Raw genomic sequence first — 22,895 nt, forward strand, 5'->3', positions numbered from 1 at the left:
GTGTTTTCGTTGTGAAAGCGAAACTACTTTGTTTGGGTCTTCCAATGAGGACACAACTAGAAATCAGTGGTTACGGTTGTATTTTCAACACTGTTCCAGAACAGTTCAGCCTTGTTTGTAATGGGTTTTATTGGTTTGTCTCATCGTGCTGGGGAGACAGCATCACAGTATGTTAAGGGGCGTACTTAACATTTTCCGTCACACCACTTGAGGCATTGCCAATCACAATGCACTGGATAGCTGACCAATCAGAGCACAGGGCTCCTCGCTTTTTCCAGAATGGAGAGCTTTGTAAAAATCACGCGTTTCAGAAAGGCGGGGCAATAGAGGAGAAATGAATGAATGAATGAATATTATGTCATAATGTTTATTAGACTGTTAGATAGTTAAAAAAAATGTGGCAAATAATTATGTAACATACTTTGTTTATTTGTTTTTAGTAGTTAAGCAATTAAAAAAAAAAAATACCAAAGTCATCCTAATAATTATCTAGCATATAAGAGAAATGTGTTACATAAAGTTGTGAAGATGCTTTTTATTTAAAAGCATCCCTTTACAGTGGTTTATTGAAGTTGCTGTGCACTGGAAAACTGATGGTGAAACATATTTTCACTCAGAAAATTGCTAGTATATTTTCCACTAACAATGACAAAAGAAATGCCAAGTAACTAAATGAAACATGACATTTTTTAAGCAGAAAAAATGAGACAGTTTTTTTTTTTTTTTTTTTTATAAACATACTCTGACAATCTTTAAAATTGAAAAAAATCATTTATGTAGTGTGTTTAACCATTTGTGTATGTTATGTGATTAACAATATCAGCATGTCCTAAAACAAAACCCTTTTAGATACACGCAAATGTTAATACGTTGTTAATACAGGTTCATAAAAATATAAGGTAATATATTAACGGAAGTTGTTTTTATTGCATTAGAAGATGCATTAAATACGTTTAAAGACATCATAGTCATTTTTTACGGATTTCCCACAGCTTTAACACGGTAAAAGAGTCACACGTCTTTGTAAATGGGGTAGACGTGATGAATTTTTGTCATGCCAAAGTTTCAGCAATTAGCCTTCCATGTAAAGAGGCTTGAGCCCTCCAACGTAAATGTGTTGGATTTATGGATTGGCTCCAGCAGCACGACTGCTTCAAAGCCAGAGCATCTCGCTGGGAGTTCACAGATCTGATGGAGCTCACAAACCTGTGCTCACACACGACGGGCTGTAAATCTGGGGAAACAGAGGAGCCCAGGGTGTGATGGGAGAGAAGGGCCACTCCTCCTCAAACTGGAGGCCTACAGTATATCTCTTCATTGACTATTCATTCCTGATAAGCGCACCTTTGTTTTGATAACTCAACTAAAATGTTTTATTCTGTACTTCAGGCAGCTGACTCACACTCACACGACTCGCAGCGGATGTTAATCCATTACTTTAACCTGCTTAACTCTTGCACCCTGTGAATATTTAGCTGCACATCATTGGGGTGTTTAGCTACTGTCTTTTGACTAGTTAAGAAAAACTGATCTATTAATGACAGTTTAATCATTGAGCGAATCATCATTTTACTCATGCTCAACTCATCATTTTACTATTTCAGTAATATATGTGGTGCAGATATGTGGTGCAGACAAAAGAACAAATGAATGAATGGAGAAATTGAAAACATGATATAAAAGTGACACATTTTATTCATTATGAATACATTTCAAATCTTTTTATTATTTTTTTTAATTCTCCCTGCAAATCATTACATAAGACATTTCTTGCCGCTGAGGAAAATGATTAACCCAGCAGTATTCCAGTAAGTGTCCTCTGTCAGGATATTATTACATTCCTGCACTCAGTCGAGCAGAAACGTGAGCAGAGGCTGACAGAGCTTCAGGACAGACGCAGGATGGGTTTTCACTGGATGTGGATTCTGGACGTCCATGACTGAGCTCTGAACTGGAGAGTTATGTGATTATCTGATAGATAGATTAATAGCAGAGAATATGGTGTACGTAAATGGACGAGAATATCTTTGATTACAATTTCCCTACAGTCTTTATTGATACCCAAAGCATGCTTCTTTACACCCGTAATCTATTAACCCATGAAACGATTGGTAATAGAAACTGAAGAGCCTGATGTCCAACTGAGCTCAGCAGCGAGAGCCGTTAGAAAGATACTCAGAGATGTTCTTCACAGAAAGAGCTGTCATCAAACACAGAAGATGTCCTGTTCCTACCATTGCCTTCTCCGCTTACTCATAATAACACAAAATCTATACAGACAAAGTTTTTGAAAAGCCTTCAATCACAAGTGAAATCTATGACTATCTTAATGCTCGATCAGGACCGTGGGACTGGATGTCTAATGATAATGAGTGACATGATGAGAGTAGATGTACAGCATCATTTAGTCATTAGGAGTGGAATCAGGCCGAGAGGAGCAGGGAATGAGCCGAATGCAGATTGCAGGAGTGAAATTGGGCATTTTACACTCTGGCAGTCGCGCCCAGTAGAATAAATCACGGCCCGTCTGGAGGGGCATAATAACTGGAGCAGTGGGCCACGTGAAATACTCACTTCCCTGGGAACCGTCTTTTCCCTGGCAGCTGGAAACGAGCCGGGAACGTTTAGACGACAGGGTCGATGTATGTCAGCGGATGACGTTCACTTCTCTTTATCAGTTCCCACAGACGCTCCGGACCAAATATCGATGTATGCCTGAAGCTGTTTTGCCATATACTGAATTAGTTCATGTAAATTAGTTTTGTTGTGATAAGTTATACACCTCTAGATCATTTTTTTAACAACTTCTACCCAATCTAACCGACAAATCAGTTTAGGTATTTAAATCCAATTAAATTTGATCAATTTGACTTAAATAAATAAAAGGTCATTTATCAATGTCGCCACATGAAGAACATTCTAAACGGTTCTTTTAAATGAAAACATTAGTTATTTAATATATTGCGGTGATTTTTTGGGTTGTTTGTATTGGTGTTTTGATTACTGTCTGGTTCTGAAACAGGTGTACATTTAACAAGAAACCTTTTTATGTTTTTCCCGTTCAACTGAAAAAGCTATGGTGTTTCAGGAGAAAATTACATCCAACGGCCCTTTAGCTCTGTTATACTGTACTCTGTCACAGAGCTGATTATGAATGACCCTAAATATTAGAAAATGTTGGTTTGCAAAAAAAAAAAATGTCACATAAAAAACGCACTGATACAACAAAGGAAAATGAGCATAACTGGCATAAATATGGTTCAGATGAGTCAGACCACAAATGTAATAGTTATTTTAATCACAAAACTGTTTCCAAAATCAAAAACAATATGCATATACAGTATAACATGTACAGTTATATCATATAATGTAAATATAATTATGACCCAAAGGCAAATGAAGGGTTACCAGGCTTTAGTATTAAAAAAAGAGACTTTTTTTTGTTCTTACAGTTATGAAATGAAGATCATCACTGCTTTACCAAGTCAAAAGTTCTTATTTGTTTGCCTTTAGATATTTGTAATGCCTGCCATTTAATAACTACTCTAAACTATGTTTTGTATTTAAGTCTGTAACGATGGTGTTCAAGGAATGTTTTATTTTTTATATATGAACAAATAATGTTCATATATAAAAATAAGTTTAGTGTGTTAGAAACAACTTTGAAACTGGCTAAGGATTTTCATGACTATCTTTTGAGAATGTTGCTATAATATTTTCCCTTTACATGAACTGTCAAATTAACAGTACATTTTTTTTTTTTTTTTTTTGAGAAAAAAACTAACAATGTAGCTAGTTAGTAGCTTTTTATTTTCAGGTATGAAATTTATAATTGATTTACCAGCTTAAAGGTCTAGTTTCAAATAGTTTGTTTGCCTTTACACATTCATAATGCTTAAACTATTACAATTTGTGTTTTGTATTTAAATGATGTAATACAGAGATGTTCAGTGAATGTTTTACTATGAGATCAAGCTCAATGATGCTGTTCAAACAGTAGTGCATGTTAGTGAGAATCTGCTTTGAACTTGCAGCTTTTCTTGACTTTTCTTTTGTGTTTAGACTCCCAGTGCTTCATCCCAGTGTTATTTATAGCCTGTCTATCTGTTAGTTGGTGAGGAGAGTAGAGAGTGTCGTCTGGGGCTCTGAGCTGATGAAATGAAATCCTCCGGCCGCTGGAACGAATCGATCGGAGCGGGTGTCTGTGAGAGACGTCTGTCAGCCTCCTTCACTGGAGCCGTGGGGCTCAATCTGAGCATGACGTCCTCCTCCGCTCACAGTGTCAGTGGCATGACTGTACATTAGAGAATGGATCGATCGCACTGTAACTTTTTTTTTTTTTTATCTGTAAATTTTACAGTAAAAAATGGCAGCTGTGGTTGCCGGATTTTTACTGTAAAAAATACGGTAGCAACATTTTAGGTTTTTCTTAATTTTTACATAAAAAAAAATTAATTTTACATTTTCATTAACTGATATAATGTTAATATACCAACCGATCTGTTTTGTACCTTTGCAATACACTGATAATCACCAAAAGCAGGCAGTGATGAAAAAGTCACATGATGAACCAAAACCTATCCCAAGGAGCTTTTACATATTAACATATATATCAAAGGTGCACAGAGTCATTCACACAAACACTAAACACCATCATGGTGACAAACATGAAACTTAAATAATGCAATAAACATTAATTTAACAACATTAGATGTAACATACAGCCCTAATGTACACAACTGATTGAATACTATTTTTGGGTTACACTTTATTTTACAGTGTCCTTATTACATGGTTAAGGTTAGGATTAGGGGTTAAGTGTAAGGTCATTGCATGTAATTATGCATAATTCACTGTTATTACTATAGTAAGTACATGTAACATATGCAACAAGGAGACAGTAAAATAAAGTGTTGTCTATTTTTGACTTGACTAAAACTGGTTAACTTAGCTCTTACCATTTTTTGAACAAATATAGTTTGTTGTTGCGTTTGTAGCATTGCTATATATAATTATACGATATAAATTAGCTCAAAGCCCCATCAGTGCAGTGATGTCAAACATGGCTCATCATGATATCACTCATATTCTGTGCTGTGAGTGTGACGGTTCAGTCGCGTCTCAGTCGCTTGCGTCCCAGCTGCTGCTGTGATCTCACACTAACCCTGTTGTTTATATCGGGACACAATTAAGTTGGGGCCAAGCCGAGAGTCCCAGAGAGAGCATCAGGAGTGTGCAGGGCAGTGACTCAGGTTTCAGCAGCTCCTCTCGCTCTCCTCTGCACATTACTGAGCTTATTAAACACCCGTACACAATTAAACAGCTGTCTGACTTTACTTTTCCTTAAGCCTATTTACAGTAGCAAATAGGCAAACACAGAAAGATTGCTGTAATAAAATTATTTTGATAAGTAGGAGATAAGGCACTACTCATTTACAATAAATAAATTAATTAAAAAAATAAAAAACACTTAATAATAATAATCAACAAAAACAAGCAAATCAGAGCCAAAATGTGTTGAGCTCCATCTATGACAGACTTTATTCAAACATTCACAGGTCAACATATGAACACCCATCCAGAGGCCGGACAGGAAGCCACTCCTGCACTTCCTGCGACGCTGCCTTTGAGGGAGGCTTTCGCTCATTCCTCTCTCTCTCTCATCTCTCTCCACTCTCTCTCTCTCTCTCTCTCTCTCTCTCTGTCTTTGTGTTGTGGAGCCAGCGCTGAGTTCATGCTCTCCACATGTGTGGTCCGGCGGCCCGGGGGAGCCATCCCACAATCCCTGGCACATGTGTGCGGGACTCATCTCCATCACACCACAATCACACAGCCTTCTATTAGACAGCACCAAAACCACTGCTTATACCTTAACCAAAGAAAGCATAAAGTAAAATAAAGCAAAAGTCAAAAAACATATTTTATGTTACATAGATGTATATACTGTATGCCCTTCAGTATTTTTTAATGTGTAGTAAAATGTACAAATTTAATGAAAAAAGTCCAAAGTATGCCCTCATTTAGATATGTAACTCTTGTCTGTGTGTGTGTGTGTGTGTGTGTGTGTTCAGCAGCAGGTGTTGGCATCTGCAGGGGTCCTGAGAGCACAGGACAGGGTGAGGGGGCAAATTAGAAACATGTCTGTAATAATTTAAGACATGTTGACTTGTCTTTCATCTAATATCTCCATTACTACTGACAGACATGGCAGCAATTCAAAGAACCACGATTATTCCACTGGACTTTAGACTCCAATAAAATTTGCATTCAACTTGTATTTATTTAATTTGCATATAAACTGAGTCATTTTTATAAGTGAATCATCATAGGTGTAATGTTCATATTAATGTTGACATTTAATTTTAATTTTGTTCAGTCACTCAAAATAAAATAAAATAAAATAAAATAAAATAAAATAAAAATAAAATAAAATAAAATATATTAATGTTGAATTTTATTTTTTATTTTGTAATTTTTTAAACACAATTTTAAAGGTCACGGTTGTATAACGCAGTAAATAGTTGTTAAGTTAATATAGAAAAACTATATATATATATATATATATATATATATATATATATATTATGATGTCCTTGTTACAGTGTAATTATACTGAGTGCTGAGTAATATTAATTAACTACATGTACTTACTATACGGTTATGGTTAGGATTAGGGTTTGGCTTAGGGGCACTTGCATGTAATTATGTTTAATTTATTTTTATTATAATAGTAAGTACATGTAACGTGTAACATGGACACCGTAAAATAAAGTGTTACCATTAATAGTAATTAGGGCATGCTTGATAAAATATGTCATAACATAAAATCTTTAGTAATGAACTAATATTTGCATGTTTTATTTGCAGCTGTCTTAAAATTGGTAAATTTCTCCAGTGGTTTTCTATAAAAATATATGTAATGCATTGTAAATGTTTACTGAGGAATTGTTGGAATTTCTGTATAAAAAAAACAAAAAACAAACAAACAAACAAAAAAAGGTAAAGTCTCTCAGGTTGGTTGTAACCCTCCCCCCAAAAAATGCTCATGTTGTCTGAGATGGTGTACAGCAGACCTCATTCATCTTCTCATTACTGAATCCTCATCCAGAGGTTTCAGAAACGCTGACCCGAGAAGAGGCCTGTCCTTCCACAACTAACCTGTTTCATGTTCTGACGTCCGGCTGACGTCCAGAACAGAAACAAGAAACCCAAAGAAAGATCCTGTCGAGACGCAGATTAACTGGAGGACAAACTGAGGAGCGTTTAACGTGAAGCAGAACATTCCTGCAGATCTGGGCTTTATTTAATCCGCAAACACCTCAGTAATTGAGTGAACCGCCAAAGTGATTCACCTTCAAACAAAAATCATCATCGATTTACTGATTGACCCTTTTTAAATAGTTTGTAATAAAGTGCTTTCGTAGAATGAGCCGGCTTAAGAGGAATGAGTATCAGCATTGATAAAAAACAATTAACTGAAACTAAAATGAAAGCCGTAAAGATTTATTACATTTCAAAACAAATAAACAAACCAAAAAAAAAAAAAATAATTGCTAAAACTCTAACAGAAGGAACAGAAAATTGGTTCAAAATATTAAGAAAAACTATCATTGTATATACACAATATATAACACACTTATTGTTAAAATGAGACTATTTATTATTTGTTTGAATAAAGAAAAGACAAGCTTTCTTGTCTGAATACTGCTGTTATGATTCCAAGGTTTTTGGGAAATTATTCTGGTGTTTGGGGGGTGCTCTGGTTTCTGATTGGTCTCTTCCGGTCCCTGACCCTAAACATGAGCAGCAGAAAAGAGTGAAATCCTGCAGTCTGTGAGTACAGCGAGTGGAGCGCAGAGTGAACGCAAGCTCCGTGCTAATATCACTGGATCTGAGCTTCAACAGACGAGAGCTGTGTGAAAAAAGGGAAGCTGGAAACTCTCATTTCCTGTGTGCAGGAGTGACTCCCGCAGTCAGGGGAGGGCAGACAGTACGGCGCCCCGCCGCAAGCAGCCAGCGCTCCCATGAGCCACCCCTCTCTCTACAAATACCATGGTTTGCTTATTTTTTGTTTGGGCAGGCAAGAATGGCAATCTGGCTATTTTACATTTCAAAGGGTTTAATAAAATCAAGGTTATAGGTGGAGTATGCTTATTATCAAATGGTTAAAGATATCAAGACCTTTAACTATACTTGGGTGGTGTTTGTGTGAAACTGACATTGATGGTTCTCTAAAAATCTATGTCTAATTGTATTTTATTGAGATTTATTGGTTTGTTTTTAAACTGTGTGTAGTTTATTTTATTAATGGTGGGTACTGTGTGTAATTATAATGTGATTATGTATTTTATATTTTATATTAATGTGTAAATTAACGATTTGTTTAAAGTCTCTCTCTCTCTCTCTCTCTTTCCTCCAGCCAGCGGCCGTATCACACTGCCTCCTTCCTCTCGCTCATCACTCCTCACACAATAAAGCTCACATTGCAATCCCTGACCCTCACAGCCACTTCCAACACACACACACACACACACACACACACACACACACACACACAAACACACACACACACACACACACACACACCACACACACCACACACACACACATCTGATAGAAATTCTGGTTTACATTTTTTGTGGGTTCATTCCACAGGCGTAATGGTTTTTTCTGCTGTACAAACTGTATTTTTCTGCTCCTTTCTCCTAACCCTAAATCTACCCCTTAGAGAGAAAAAAAAAAAAAAAAAAAAAAACACTGTTGTTTTTAGATTTTTAGATGATTTCATTATGTTTAATTTATGAGCTTATTCCCCATTGGACCAAAAATAAAAAATAAATAAATAAAACATTATTGGTACTACTTTACTCATGGGGACATTTGTTCCTCATAATAATAATAATAATTATTGGTACTACAATAAAATATAATTATTAACTATTAGAAAACTATTAACTATTGTTCATCTGTTTTTCATACAAAAAATTACAAACTATTAGACTATTAGAAAAATAAAGGCTATATATAATTAATTATTTATTATATGAAATGACTATTATTAATTTCTGATTTTCCTTTATTTAACTTTCTTAATTTAACAATGTTGGTTCTCAATGAACACTAGCTAACTGCAGCTACTTTGGCAATACAGATATTATTTCATACAACATTTAGTCTGAACAATAGGTAAGCAAATAAAAATTAGCAGCAAATTTACTAAAACAACAGTCTTTTTATAAACTTGTCATTGTTACAATGTATTTAAATAATTTTACAAAATGTTCTAGCATTTTTTATAAAAAAAACAACATGATAAAAAACATTGAAAAACAATCATAAATAAAAATATATAATTGATCCAGACTTATTTCATGTAATTAAAAATAAATATATAAACATATGAATAAATAAACAGTAAAAATTGCTAAAAAAATGATGTAACTTATTTGTAGATACAAAAAGTTAAAAATAAATAAATAAATAATAAATAAATAAATAAATAAATAAATAAATAAATAACTGACATTGCCAGAATTCCCTGTGACAGCTCACATTTGATGGTATTTATTTAGTTTAAATAGCTGTGTTTCTTAATTGTTTTTGTTTTCAGTTATGCATATTACTGTAAGGTTTTATGTTACATCTTATGTTGTTAAATTAATGTCCATTGCATTATTTTAGTGTTGTGTGTGATACTATGATGTTTGTTCTGCATTTGTGTGTATGACACTGTGCAAACACTGGTATATTAGTATGTACTTAGTATGGACTTACAGATTAAACTGTAAAATTTACATATTGATTTGTAAACTTTTTTTATCTCTACTGTATTTTTGCAGTTGTTTTTTCTGTAAAAAAAACAACAATTTTATTATATATTTATTTTATTTTATTTTATTTTTAATAATGTGTGCACAGGTAGTCATATTGTGAGCATGTCTTACCAACATTTTATTGTTGACACTGTTCATACATGTTCATGTGTTAATAAGTGGGTAGACATGCAGATATTTTCTGGAATTTGTGTCAAGATACATTTTATTCATGTGTACCTATGCCGTGTGTAGGTGTGTGTGTATGTGTACCTATGTGTGTGTGTGTGTGTGTGTGTGTGTGTGTGTGTGTGTGTGTGTGTGTGTGTGCCCCAGTACATCTGGCCTTTATATCAGGGCTTTAATTAATCCTGAGTGAAGGCCAGGCAGTGACAACTAAACTGGGTAGACTCCAGCAGTGGACAGGTCTTGATTTATGACGGTCGAGCCCCAACCAACACTGATTTATTTAAGAAAGAGACAGAGAGAGAGAGAGAGAGGGTTGGAGGGTGGGGGCAAGTGGCGAGGGAGGACAGAGTCTCGGTGCGGAACAGAAAGGTACTGTTTGCTGAAGGAGAGAAGAAAAAGAGGGAAAAAGTGAGAGAGGTGGTGCTCTGTGAGAGGTGCCCCCCATTCACTGGGGCATCAGACACAGCCAACACATACAGACAGCTTTCCTTTAACACAAGAGCCGCTGGGAAGTATATCCTGTTGGTACAAGACGTCTATTCTTTACAATGTATCTCAAGGACTTTCAACTCTACACATTTTCTCATATTTATTATTCACAAAGTAGGTTTAAAGTGCTCGCAAGGCAGGGAAAAGTACAGAGTTCAAGTTTTAGGTAAGGCTGTGTGTAAGTGAAACGTAAGTGAATCTTGAAAGGTTTCACTATATTTTTTGCAGTTCAGTTTAATGATGCTGTAGTTACACTTAAAGGTAAAGTTCATTCAAAAAGTGAAATTCTGCCCTCATTTATTCCCCCTCATGTCGTTCCAAACCTGTATGACTTTCTCTCTTCTGCACAACACAAATGAATGCTGAACAATGTTGGTAAACAAACAGTTTAAGTGACCATTGAATTGTCTCTTATGCCACTTACATTAATTACTATGAAATTACATTTAAATTCATAATTTGGTACAATGAACTTATTGTGTACATACATGGTTTCACATTGTTCTTTTAAAATAAATACCTGCATGGATTAAATATACAATTAACTTGTTGACCCTACCCACACCACCAAACCTGTCCCTAGCCTCCAATATCCCACCTCAATAAGAGCAAACATGTTTTGCAATACAATATGAATACCAATAACTTTTTTACTACTACATGTTTTTATTTATTTATTTATTTTAGGGCCACAAAATATATAGTGAGACCATGTCTTCTTTTATGTTCCACAGAAGAAGAAGAAAAAGTCACACCAGTCTTCAATGACATGAGGGTGAGTAAATGACATAATTTTAATTTTTTGGTAAACTGTCCTTTTAAGTGTAGTTACAGTATGACAAAAAAAGAACTGCAAAAATAGAAAACCTGTTTTAAATCAGGTTTCTAAACACCTGTATGGCAGTGGTCAAATGGACAGGAAGACCTAAACTCACACCACTAGTTGAACCAGTTTTTCTGTGGTTGCTCTTTCAACCCGCACAATGTTTGAAAGCATCATATAGAAAGTTTTACACATTTGAAAAAAAAGAAAAGAAAAAACAAACAAACACAGATGTACTTATAGTTGTTTCCATTTATTAAACTGGAATAAGAGGGAAAATAACATTAAAAATACATTCTTTCAATGAATGTATGTGTGTGTGGTGTGTGTGTGTGTGTGTGTGTGTGTGTGTGTGTGTGTGTGTGTGTGTGTGTGTGTGTGGATAAGGGTGGAAAGGAGCTGTGCTGATGGAAAAGTCTCCCACAGGTCTGATTTCTGTTCTCTCCCAGCACAGTGTCGATGGAGGATCTTCCTCCTTCTCATCTCTCATTTCGTATCTCACCGTCAGATGCCGTTTCCTCCTCTCTTTCACCCTCACTCACACTCCTCATGGTAACATAAAACACCCCATTCCTTGCTTTACCACCTCATGATCATGCCATTAGGGTTTCTTTGGTGAACAAATCAATATGGAATCTTTGAAAACCACTAAACATGAATTTAAACTGACAACAAAACTGTTATTGCCATTATCGACTGAACTTCTAAAATGAAATTTTATTTGCTGAAAACCTGCAAGAATAACAGCATTTCCTTTAAACAGAGAGAATTCTGGCTTAGAAGGCTTCCATTCTAATGGGAATGTGTAACATGGTAGACATGATGCATTTTTTTACAATCTGCAAAGCCTGGAAGATGCTGTGAATGATGTTAGTCATTGTGGGAATGTTCAAAGTTGTGCAGCGGAGGCAAGTTTACAACCATTTATGAAGCTTAAGCACCAGTTGTGACCATACAAAATATTCAAACCCCTGAAGTTACTTACATTGTGTGGAATTATTACACCTAGGAGTGACTGAGTTCATCTATATGAGCATTGGGTAGCTGTTGAAGTCAGACTAGAAGGTGCCTTTGGGTTCATTTGACCACCAAAATAGGGCTTGATCACAAGCTACAGATTCCTCCATAACTCCCAGCTGTTTAATACTTTTAGTTCCTCACACAGCAGGGCTTCTGCCTGAGTACTCCAGGGGGTGTGATGATGGATTACGCTGGCCTGCCTGTGGGTCCTGGAGAACACATCTCAGAGCTGCTCCACTAGCTCCCAGAGTTCCTGTTTAACTGGGGAAGGACTTGTTTCTCCACTTCAGTGCCTTCATGAGCCCTATGGCCAGGCCAGGCTCAGGCTGCGAGACTTAGGCCACACATGTGGGGGAAATGTGGGAAACCTTCCAGAATGAAAAGTAGAATATTAGCAAAGAGTTATGGGACTAACTCTATCCCCCAGTTTCACAGACAATGTTTGCATGTCTGGGCTGTTTTAACTGAAAGAAACTTGCACTGACATATCTTAAAATGTTCCATTGTCTTGTCTCAAGATGCACACCAGTATTGTTTTTTTTTTTTTTTTTTTTTTTTTTTTCTAATTTTATTTTATAAAATATATGTAAATGTCCTAATTGAACTATGGCCAAATCCTGGCTTAATTTAAGCCATCTCTGTGAAAACAAGCCTATGTCACCTAAATGTAACTCACGTGAGTGAAGGCAACTCCAACCCTGATCAAACACACCTGTCTGAAATGATCAAGTACGCCTTCAAATCCTAATTTGTTGGTTTAGTTGTGTTTGACCAGGGTTGGAGCTAAACTTTGCAGGAAAGTACTGTAGATCTCCTGGAACAGGATTGGGCTCCCCTGGTGTAAATCCTCAAACACTAACCAATCTGTTTGCAGTCAATCTGGAAAATAGGAGAGATACCTCATCTGGCAGTGTTTCTTTGAATAGGCCGACTTTACAAACAGTCCTTTTTTTAAATTTGCCTTGCATAGTCCATTAATGCTCGGTATAATCCATGATTGCACGTCTGGATTTATATTTGCTGAATACTAGAGGCACATTTTTGCTAAAATTAGCTACTTCCTCAGTTGTCTCCGTCATCATTTGCGGGCCTTTTTATTCTGATTCAGCTGCTTGTGAAGTATGGCATGTGGGAAGTGGTCCACTATGTTTTTTTCTACGACTTGGGTGGTTATATGCAGCGCAGTAAGCATCAACCACTTTGCTAATATGTGCCAATATGTGGTTCATCTGGACACACACAGTAACTTTGGGACTGTATGCCTAAGCTTGAATCTGTGTACACCAAAAACAGTCCTAACCAGAATAAGATCTCTGCCTTCAAAGCCACATAATCAGGCATCAGGGAGAGATCAAATGGGCCTCCTGGTAAGAGCATGGACAAGGATGGGACTACTTGGGTTGCCAGTTCGTACATGCTATCCACAGGTTGCCTGCATTGACCTTTTGCAAAATTGCATGCATAAAGGTAGTGTGTATAAAGGTTAAAATAGCTCTGAATCCATTGTGGTAGCAAGAATGCAATAACAACGCAGAATAACAGAACAGAACTGTGAGTTGCCAGTGACTAGAAGCCCTGTATGGGAGGTCAACCTCAGCGCTCTTATCACCTCTCTGAGGTGACCACCAGAGTGGCCCCATCACTCAGATATCCTCTGAGGACCAGGAGAATGTAGAGAACATAGCAGTCGTTGCTTTTATTGGATCTGATCATTACTAATAGTCTCTGGAATGTCCCCGAATATAAATAGAATGAGGGAAAAAAATGCACAGAGAAAGTGAAAAAAAAGAGAGAGAGAGAGAGAGGCCTGGTTTAATCTGGTGCAAGAGTTCTGGATCACCGTGTTTTGTTTGGATGGATGGAGCAGTGGGGTGAAGTGCTGGGAGAGGCATGGACAGACCGCCCAGAGTGAGCTCAAAGACTCGGGGGGGAGTGACTGTGGATCAGTTTCAGAAAAGACCTTGTTAGAGGTGTCTGAACAAGGGTAGCAGCTATGGAAATGTGTGTATGAATAATAGGGTTGTGTATGGCTAGAGAGAATGTCTGTTTCCAGGTTCAACAAGCATTTAATGCTACATCAATTCAATTCCCGCGTAGACTATATTGCGTGTAAGCATCTGTGGACTGGACTAAATGGTGGGTAGGATGTTACATTATGAAGATATTTCCCTTTTCTATTTCATTTGAAGATGTGCTGACTTAATGCATGCCATTAGCCACTCTCATCACCACATGTTTACTAGAATACCCAGCTTTTCCATACCTTTTGCCCCTTTTCAGTTTCACAGTCAGTTAAATTGGATTTTGTCCACTTACAGTAAGTTGAAAGGGTCCGCGCTCACCCCGTTCATACATCATACTTGTGTTTATTTGTGCTTGACATTCTTTTGTGCCTGGTGTAAATCACGGGCTCATATAGCTCATTATCCCACTGCAACTCTAATTCCCCCTAAATGCACTGGAGAATATTCAGAGCTCATTTGTGGTGTAAACACACCTTAACTGATCCAGATTAACTCCTCTTCTCCAGTTACCTTCCTCCCCTGTGCCACACAAAACTCTTGCCTTTCTTCAAAAACAGGGAAAAAAGCCACTCCAACCCCTTTGCAGCTGATGACCACATACTTTTTTTTTTTTTTTAAAGTTAATTAGACTTTTTAAATGTAATTACAATCTAATGCATTCCATGTTGAAATTACTGACTCCTTTTTTTCTCTCCAACCAACTCTTACTGTAAAAAAGGACTGGCCTGGTCTGGTGCGCTTCTGGTGAAACCCAAGGCCATGAGCAATGGAACATGTCCATCATCCTGATTATTAGGTGGAGACCCACCGGTGTGAAATCGGGGCCATTTGGTAGGCTCAGTAACATTGAGAAAAAGAGAGACTGTGCCCACAGGAAGTGAGCCTAGACAGGCAACTGCTGAGGGAAAGCACTTTTCACAAGGGGCCCAGGCCAGGCCTCGGCTAAAATCCCCTAAAAACACAACGACAGGCCCAATTTAGGGCTGACATGGAGAATTGGTGGACTTCCAGCACAGTGCTTAAGAACATGTGGCAGGATCCAAATGACCTTGGTTGAGTTTCCTTTTGTCAAGACACACATTTAAGAATGGACGATTCCCATCACGGCTGGAGTTTAGCATGCGGTTTTCACCTGAAATGACTTTCAGCGTGCTAATTAAAATTATGAACCCGGAGATTTGTATTCTAATAGATTTCCAGTAAAACTTGGTGAGGGATGTGTTAAAAACCCCAGTTGTTAACTATTAGTCTAACACCACCTCCTCATATAGCCCAATAAAATAAGCATCCAGTAACGTGAATGTACAAAAAATCCTCACAAAAGAAAGATCTACAGTATGTACATTTTAACAAATAAAACAAGGAATTTGTTAGGAGACAGTCTGAGTTGTCAGCAGAAGTGCCCCTACTCTTAGATCAGATGTCACTGTGCTGTCCATTGAATCTTCCTCAGCCAGCAGGGGCTTTGAGACCTTGTGTGTTTTTACTGCTGCACGACTACATGGGAGGTGCTCACTTTATGACCCAGAGTTTATGGCAACGGTGCTTAAGAGCTGCTCAGGTTTCGCTGGCAATTACCTCTCCATACAAGCCCTCCAGTTCCTATCCCCCTCTCCTGCCTGAGAGGACAGGGACCCCCCTCTGACTGGGAGGTGAACTAAGATCTCCTCCTTCTCTTGCTCTTTTATCCCCAACGTGCTCTCCTTGAAGCTACGCTGAGCCCTTTGCAGCTGGACTCTGTGTTTATTTACTGGGCTGTGGCGAAAATACTAGGAAAACCTGGCCTCCCACCTAACCAAATCCTCAGGGCAATGAATGCTGTTCCCCTGGGTCCTGCCCCAGTGCTCTCTGTGAGGTTCAAGAGAGCTCAGACCTCAGCACTGGATGACTCAATGGCCTGAAAATGCTTCTTGAGCTGGAGCCCTGCACTAATTACTTTTCATTTAAAATGTAAATATCACATGTGCTCTCCTCATAAGAGTCCACTGTGAGCACACTGTAGTGACTTCCCCCAAGAGAGGGCATTTGGTAAACACCAACTATGGAAAGCACAGTAATAATTATTATTATTTTTATTTATTTTTATTTTTTTTATCAGCGGTGCTTTCTAAGTGAAGGATCAGGATTTCTATTGTTCATTCTTTGTTCTCTAAGTATTTATAATCTTGTCCTGCACTGTTTGTGTATTGAGGAAGTCGTGGCCTTGTGGTTAGAGGGTTTGACTCCTAAGCCTAAAGTTGTGGGTTCGAGTCTTGGGCCAGCAGTACCTTGACTGTGGTGCCCTTGAGCAATGCACCAAACCCCCAACTGCTCCCCGGGTGCTGCAGCATAAATGGCTGCCCGCTGCTCCGGGTGTGTGTTCACTGCTGTGTGTGTGCACTTTGGATGGGTTCAATGCAGAGCATGAATTCTGAGTATGGGTCACCATACTTGGCTGTATGTCACGTCACTTTTCATAGAACATGAATTATACCCAGGGCATAAATTGAAGGGGGATGCAGGGGGATGGCATCCCCCGGTTGAAAAAAATGACAAAAAACCACGGGCTGCACAAAAAAAAACACCATCCCCTCTTACCATTCCCTTTGGATTAATAATGTGTATTATGTTAAACTTATCATGCAAATAAAATATAAAAATTCTCTACTTTTGATAATTCACAATCCAAATTGCGATGACTGGCCAATCAGAACTTGGTTCTCTAACAAGTTGCTCACAAGCGGAAGCAAGTTTTCGTGCAACATGGTTCAAGTGCAACTTCTGAAGTTCTTTAAAAAGAAGACAACAGAAAAGGTATGATTTTTCCTTGATTAGAAATTTAAAGACATTCTCCCCGACATTATGCTGTATGTGTGACTGTGAGGGACTGAGAGACGATAGTAGAGCTGATATTATCGAGTCACCGACTTTGCAAAAACGAAACAAAATCATGTCCCAAAAGCAGTCACTGCGCAATGAAGTCTGTTAGAATACAGTTAGAATGCCCTTATAATTCGAGCAATGAAAGAAAAAAAAATACCCATGTATGAGTTTTAAGTTTTTATATTTATTGCACAAGCAGGTACTTTTCTGAATATCAGCACATGTGTGCGAGCACAACAGTGCATAGCAACACAGTGTTTCGTTCCTTGAATGAGTTTTGAAATCAGATTTTGAATGAATCGAGTGAGCCAGTGATTCAACAATCCATTCATATAGACTCATGCCTTGCCAAAATACTCACACTTGCGGTCTTTGCACTTGACTACTTCTATGACGTATTTCCTGTATTTTTCCTAAGTGTTATAACATGACATAATTTTAAATTGTTGTTTAATTTATCACTATTTAAGTGATAAAAAGCAGTTCCAAATGCAGTACAAAATAAATATACTAATCTTTGCAGCAATAAAACGTGTAGCACTTTGTTTTACTACCAAATTATATGTAATATTTTATTATTATTAATATTTAACTTAAATTGCAAAGGCTTCCATGATGCCATCGCGCGATCTTGGAAAAAAGTCTCATGATTTATTTCCAGAACATGATGCATGATGGGATACACTAAGCCTTGAATACCGCTCAGGAGATAGTGTGGATTTAGTGTGTGTTAAAGCATTAGTTCAGCCAAAAATGAAAATTATGTTATTAATGACTCACCCTCATGTCGTTCCAAACCCATAAGACCTCCGTTCATCTTCGGAACACAGTATAAGATATTTTAGATTTAGTCCGAGAGCTTTCTGACCCTCCATTGAAACTGTATGTACTGTATGATATACTGTCCATGTCCAGAAAGGTAATAAAAACATCATCAAAGTAGTCCATGTGACATCAGAGGGTCCATTAGAATTTATTGAAGCAATCAAAAATACATTTTGCTCCAAAAATAAACAAAAAATTACAACTTTTTTTCAGGATTGTCTTCTCTTTACGGGTCTGTTGTGAACGCGACTGCTGTGACTGTTGATGTATGACGCTGCTGACGTGTTTTCGGGTGCGCCCAATAACAAAGAAAACACGTCAGCGGCGGCGTCACTGCAGTGTTGTGAATTATTGGTGAGTCATTAATGACATAATTTTCATTTTTGGCTGAACTAACCCTTTAAAAGCTCTGCGCTTTGCCGTTTTTAAGATCTGGACAGTCTTGCGCACTTACTTCCTGTCGCGCGCAAGCGCTGTCAAGTGGCCAAGACTGCAAGTGTGGGTATTTGGACAAGGCATCACTTTTGTTTCTAATTGAATCAGCCATTTTGAATGAATCGTTTTATTTGAATAATTCAATAAATCATTTATGAAAACATGGACTTGCTGTCACCTATTGGCGGTTTATTGTCATCATTATTTATCCATGAAAGGCCTAAAGGTGCCAGCACTACCAGCACAAAACACATTTAGAAAAATATTGGCCAAAATTCCTCCATTTCAGGCACCAGAAGGAAAAAAAGCTTATAAATAATAGCTTATAAAATTTTTCATTAAAAAGCAGGTCAGATGGTATTTTAAAGTGTCCCAATATTGTATTGGAGTCCCCTACATCAGGTTTAAATGCATCTAAGGTCAGAAAACATTGTAATTTTCTCAGAATATACATTTAATATTAGAGTCATTTGCCAATGATTAGGAAATGATTTGTTTCAAGCAAGTTCGGAGCAAGCCCCTCCCTTGCCTCAAGCCTACTCTGCTCTGATTGGTCAGCTGGCAAAACCTGTTGTGATTGGCACAGAGATGAGTCCTTGAGCCAGTTAGCCAGTGCTACCATTGACAAAGCACCTTTACATAAAAACAATAATATAATTAATCCGTTCTTATAATGACATAAAATACAACAAACACTTATGCAAGCGAATTGTGCCAACAGCTAAAGTTTAGCTGCTAAACTGTGAACACTAGGTGGATACGTTAGCCGCCGAGTGCTAACGTGACTAACTTATGAAACAATACAGTTTGTAGACCAAAATATGTCTACTGCAATGTTTGAAGAAAGACAGACAAAAGAACGCTTGGTCTTAACTTTTAATCAGAACGCAGAACAGTTGTATGACAGGAGCACCAGCCGAAATCACTCATCTCTCCGGCATTAACCCTGTAACTGCCAGTGCAGCACAATAAACAGTAGTTTCACAATTATTATAAAGTCTGTGTGCTACACTACATTCTTTATTATTAAACAAAGTAATTAGAACAACGTCGGTCTACAATAATCAACATATTCTTAGGTTCACTGCGAATTTTTAGAACTACTTCAGTAAGACAGTAATATCGTGCTTTACCTGGAAACCTAAAACTGCACTAGGTATACATCACATATTGGCACAAAAAAATTATATTTTGAGCACTCAATTGAAAATCTACACCTAACCGTATCAATCGTACTACTTACAGGTCGTGGTTCAGAGAGCTTGTTAGTCCCAAATTAAGAAGATTAGAAGCCAGCGAAGATAAAAGCCCAGATTAGAGAAGCAGTTTTTGATAAAATGACAAGCACATAACAAAAGGCTCGAATTATATTTCTGTGATATCCTTGAACACCGCGTCTTCTCAACATGATGTAAACGCACTAATAGCAAAAGTGTTTGTGTGGGCAGATCAGACTCTGTTCGTATTTCGCGGGCAGGCGGGGATTATGCAAATGTATACCCAGTGACGTACAGGCAAACAGGCAAAAGAGTCGAAATTATAACGACTCGTTACGGCGATTCAGAACCGACTCTCTCTTTTTGTGAGAGACAATATCTTTATTTATCATGCACTTTTTTGATTAACAACTTTGCAGATTGTTTTCATTAAGGATAGCTACGTTATAAACTGCAAAAGAGAGATTTTTCAAAAACCCATCTGACCTGCTCTTTAAATATTAAAATTAATTAATTTATTTTTTTTTTTTTTTAATTAATTTTGTTTTTTTTTTGTTATGTTATATTATGTTATGGGAATACGGTATCCACTCCACCCAAAAAAAAGAAAATGAACTGACCATCCTCCCAGAAATATGACCACAGATTATACCTCAGTTTAGGGATGCAGCAATTACCAGTTTGACGGTTAGTACTACCGTTTCATATTTTAATTATCATTAAAACCATATTAGATTACTGCGATTTGAACAACTCAGGATGAGTTGCAAGTATGTGACAGAAATGTTACGCCCCTCACCATAATGTGATGCCATCTCCCGGCACAACAAGGTAAAACCAATAAAACCTATTAAAAACAGCATTTGTTGCATCCAGTAACATAATTACTGATTATAATGACTTATACTGTCTTTTTACGCATTGCATTGCATTGCATCGCGTTGCGTAAACAGAAAACCATGTCTGCATTTGTGATTGGAGAAATGACAAACAACAAGCGCTACTCTACACTGCTCAAAACTTGTGTTTGAATCATCAGTGGCAAATTCTTTAAATATAAAAAATGTACTTACAGTCTGTGAGTCAGAACAACTGGCAGATCAGGAAACAGTCCCCCATAAAATGTGTTGCACACATCTGAATATATGGGTCGAACTGTTTTGGAACAGTGAACTTAACCACTGATTTCTAGTCGTGTCCTCTTTTGGAAGACTAAACAAAGTAGTTTCTCTTTCAGAACGAAACACATCGTCACACAGGGCGGGCTAGAGTGAGCGGAGAGGCCGGCTTGAGAACGGCGCGGGCCGGCGGATTCAACGAAGGAGCTTTAGGGGGTGTGGTTGACTCTTACAAACTATAAAGAATATCTCTTTGGATTGGAGACTTTAGTCTTTGCAACTTTACAGATCTTCTTTATGCACCAATAGCTTATAAACACTCCAAAGAAAAAGGAAAAACATTGAAATCGCATCATATGACCCCTTTAATTCTATGAATGTACCTCTGAAGGTTCTGACTGTCTTCAGAAAAGATTCAATGGCGTTTGTTTTCATCCTTGCGCCATCTGATACCTAATATAGTTGGTGGTTCTTAATGGCAATACTGCTCTGTCCACAGAAGTTATCAGAAACAGCTCTAATTCTGCTGTTCCATAAGTGCCACCTGCTGTCAGAGAGTGGATTTACAGAGACTACATTCATTAGCTGTGTGTAGTTTTGCCTGTCCTAAAAATGAGCCAAATGTACATGCCCTGCAGTAAATTTTTGACCGTTTGATGAAAAAACAAGCTTATGTGGTTTCTACTCATTTATTCCAATTTGGATAAGGTATCTAGAAATATTTATGGAGCAGACTGAATACATATAATCATTTATGATGATGTTGTCATTTAAAATCCGGACATTATTGTAATGTTATTGTGTTTATGCAAGCAAAAGTCATTTTATTAGTTGTTTGTTGATGTAATATGACACTTGGTGAAACGATTTATGTGTCAGTGCTTTTGAACATTTCCAGCACATTTTAACAATGCCGTGAAAATACTGATAACTGTGATAATTTTGGTTACTATAATCATGATAAGAAATTTTCATACCATAACAATCTCTGCCTCAGATTAGCATGAATGTGAAACACGAGGAACACTTTGGAATTAGCTTTGTCTAGTTCCTTAAAACTGAGCTGAACTCCCATACTTTGAGTGTTTCTCCATCTGTATGGCTGTCCGTCTCCATCTAAATCAACTTTCCCCTTTATTTCGCATAAAATCATAACCCATGTTTCTTTAATAAATTTGTCCCGATAATAAAGTTCTGAACAACAAAGGCAACTCTGTTTTTGTATCATATTTTGTTTCTTTCTTTTTTTCAAGGGAAACTTGCAGTGGACTGTATTTGTGCAGCCCGTGGTGCAGATATAAAGTGTAATGAGAGGCACAGGAAAGATGAAAAGAAATGATGCTTGACAAAGTTTAAGACTCATCCAGCCTTCTTGAAGGTCATTGGTGAAAGAGGCATAGCGTTTTATTCACCATGGAACTGGGACCAAAAGAGAGATACCAGATGATCAGTGGCTCTGTTCCAAAACCTAGTGAGCTGCCCGGTTGTCTGCATACTGTCGGTTCCTGAAATTAAACTTCAAAAAGTGCAGGATTTGGAACAGTCAATCGCCAATCATGCGCCACACAAACAGCGTATCTCACGAGAGTGACTAATCTAATGCTTCAAGTTGGAATTAGTTCTCTAAAAGGCACATTTTGACTGGATGCAACTAATTTATTGATTATTTTAGTCTTAAATGAAGAATTTGTTTCAATGCATCCTCACAGTTTGTCCAAGAAAGAGTGCCATTGCTAACTTTGGACTCTGCAGAGACACTGTACTTATAGTCATCACTGACTTAAGTGTATGGAAAGCATATATTAGTGAAAATAATAAATTTGGATATTTGCTAACTATTTATGATGCTACTGGTCACTAGTGGTGATTCATGATGATGGTACTAAAGTTGTGCAGAGGTGAGAGGAGTTCAGGGACGCCATATAAGGAGAGTCTCAGTAGGCTTTTGAGCAGACACATGGCCCCCTGACCGCCCAGGGAACGGCCCAGCATGCATCACACATTCTGGGATGGCAGTGAGGCAGAACCAGGGTGAGGCATGGACCAGATGAACGGGAGAGAAAGAAAGAGGATGCAAGGTC

Source organism: Cyprinus carpio, chromosome B2 (genome assembly GCF_018340385.1).
Source record: "Cyprinus carpio isolate SPL01 chromosome B2, ASM1834038v1, whole genome shotgun sequence".
In the NCBI taxonomy this organism is placed as follows: Eukaryota; Metazoa; Chordata; class Actinopteri; order Cypriniformes; family Cyprinidae; genus Cyprinus; species Cyprinus carpio.